The sequence below is a fragment of the Biomphalaria glabrata genome, chromosome 2 (genome assembly GCF_947242115.1).
Source record: "Biomphalaria glabrata chromosome 2, xgBioGlab47.1, whole genome shotgun sequence".
NCBI lineage: Eukaryota > Metazoa > Mollusca > Gastropoda > Planorbidae > Biomphalaria > Biomphalaria glabrata.
This window is the reverse complement of record NC_074712.1, coordinates 8,205,557-8,208,798: the sequence shown is the minus strand read 5'-3', so window position 1 is coordinate 8,208,798 and position 3,242 is coordinate 8,205,557.

Here is a 3,242-nt window from a genome sequence, read left to right as displayed (position 1 = left end):
ATTGAATGTAATATAAGTTAGAAGAGCAAACAAACATTTGTTGGCGTTGATTAGTTTTGCACAAAAAAATCCGGAACAATCAATTTTAGATACTTAAAACTATTGAGATGTTATGGGAGGAACATTAAAGGGTAAATCAGATTTTCAATAGCTTTTAGAGTTCTAGTTTTTTAAATCTAATCGTGACGGACAGACCGACCAACAGACAAAACGCACAAAAATAAGCTTCTTTTATTCGGATGTGGGCACTAAACAAAAAATAAATAAAATCTGATTTTTAAAAAAAGTTTAAGGAATTGGTTTAGCACCTGATCATGTTGCGACGTTACGCTACTGCACGAAAATCGCTGCATAAAAAGTCCATTTAAAAAAATGTGCGTGATATTTACATACAAAGTGCATTATTAGCCTTTATAAACAAACAGAAATTGTTTCTTTTAATTTTAGCAGCTAGTTGACCAGAAAAAACGACTTTAACTATTATTTGTATTTGTTTTAAACATTTCCTGTACATTTTAAAAATATATTTGACTTAGTGATACTGAAAATACACAAAAATTGTCCATCTTTGTTAGCATATTGTAACATTGCCTCCCTTACATTTACGTAATTGTTTTAGAATTGGTGTATTTTTATGAAAAAATCGCTTGCATAATTAATTTTATAAATTAAACGGTTTGCTTTTAGAAAACCAAAAGTAGCCGTTGCACCTAAACTTTTCAAGCCGGATTTAATGATGAAATAATATTTTTCATATCTCTTCTAGTTTTCGAGATCTGAGTGTGACAGACGGACAGACGGACAGACGGACAGACGGACATTTTGCACAAACCTAATAGCGGCTTTTTCCCCTTACGGGGGCCGCTAAAAATGTAAGGTCAAGGCTATGATGATGGCTCTTCTAATATAAGTGGACAGTGCGATCAAGCATTGCGCCAACCAAAGCATCCGCTTGAGCACTATGTTGATTGCTAATCATAACTTTAACTTGGTCTTCAATGATTCAATAAGTTTCAGCTTTCTATGGCTTGGTAAAAAAAAATTGAATGTGTTTAAGGCTCACAGCATATCAAGATGGGTGTCAAGTCTCATTTTCTCTCTAATAAACGTATGTGTCATACTAAATGTACCCAAGTCCTGGGCAATACCATAACGACACATACAACGACAAAATAAGATTCAGAATGCCAATTCACCGACATATAACATGTTTAATTACATTATCTGCAGTATAATACAGAATCAGTTAAGACATTTGAAATATCCAGTATCGATTAAAAATAGACCAGCTTAATACTCCATAGACTGAATAGTGACAACACAGAAAAATGATTAGAGTCTACACTTAGACTATATCTATATCCAAAAGTCCAACTGTCCTGGACTAGGAACAAAAACACACTGCCTTATTATGAGTTACATTATATTCAACAAAAACATCTCACCAAGTAAAAACAACCCAAAACAATAACAGTTTTGAAGTCAACAACCTGAATTGCCCCCCTTCTCCTCTACAGTAAACAGGAGACCCAGGCTGAACAGAACTCAGTCCTGACAATGGGTGTTTCTTATACATCCAATAGAAAGAGCAAAGTCTCTGGGACACTCCAAAAAATGTGCCCTACTAGGTGGTCCTCAATGGTGCTCTAGCCAGCAATTACGTGACAGATTTTATGGGCATAAAAAATTATTGTCAACATGTTTCAGTCTTTTGTGATCAGTTTCATTTCAAACGAAAAAGAGTTCTATCTTGCCACCACGCTTTTAGTCTCATCGTACCCAGATGATATTACCAAATATTGTTCAGAGATACAATCCTTCAAAAAAGACATTAAGTCTGTCATCAGTAAGAGATTTGGTTTTTTTTTTTTTTTTTTTTAAATCATAGACAATAGACAACTACCTTTTACCATCAAGTTTTCTAAACAGCAGTGGCGTAGCTAGCCTTTCCGGGTGGTGAGGGCCGCACAGGGCATTAAGTGATGAGGGGCATCAAACTGAACGCAACATTTCTCAGTAAAACCTGCACACGTTGTGCATGCATAAACAAACGTAAACTACTGTATTTGATTTAAACATTTATTTATTTTGACACTCTGTTCATCTCCGAAGTTTTTTCATAAATTAAATGTAAGTTGTAGAGAAACTTGAATCAAATTTACTAGATTTGTTTAAAGCTCTCAAGGCAACGCACTTTTACAAGCCCACTTTCTTCTGGGGCACATGGATTGAAATCAATATCGATAGTGCTCATTGCAACTTTGACAAAAACAAATGTTGTCTGAAGCGAAAGAGGATTCAACAGCTTGTTGCAGTCTTCAGAAATCTTTGAACTTCTCAAACAAGGACATGTTTGAAATCTTGAATTTAAAAAAATAATAAAAAGATATCAGCTAGAATGCCACTAGATGATTCACTAGATGATTTAATTCTAAATATTCATGATGCCTATTGAATGCCAGATTCTGCTTTGAGAGAAAAAGAATGATGTCCAAGATTCTCTTCAGGTAGCATTATCAGATTTTTATATATTTCTAACTATTGCGGTAAGTGTGGCTATATGCGTGCGAAGTTTTTCAGACTTAATTATTGATCAAGAATTAATACAGATAGACGTTGAAAAATCAACGATGAAAAAAAATGCGTTTCACAAATTTGGCTATTGGTGGAAAGCATAGATTTCGATAAAATTATTGATAGTTTTATAGTTTTGCAACCAAGAATGCATGTAATATTTATTTTTAGTATATTTTGTTAACGTATAATAACATATTTCGCTGTTTTATATCCGAGGTGGGGGTGGGGGCATCATGAGGAGATGCCGCACTGGGCATCAAACACCCTAGCTACACCACTGTCAGTAATGCAATTCAAAATTTTCATCTAAGTCTGCAACATGGATAAGGTGAATAAGAAATATACAAGTAAATAGACGCACGTCTGAAAGATTAAAATTCATTTATTTAAAATTTAATGATTAGGAGAAATATCTATTTGAAGAATATCATTTCAAACTTTTTCGTGAATATTCGTGATTAAACATTAAGCTTTGGCAATGCATATCAAATACATATAGGAGATTTCCATTTTATAACAGAATGAACAGTTACTTATGCTTATGAACGATAAAAGCTTTGGTGTTGGTAGAAAGGGAGGGGGGTCGCCGCAGAATGGGGATTTGTAAAAAGGGGTCGCCGAGCTAAAAAAAAAGTTGAGAACCGCTGACTTATAGCATTATTATT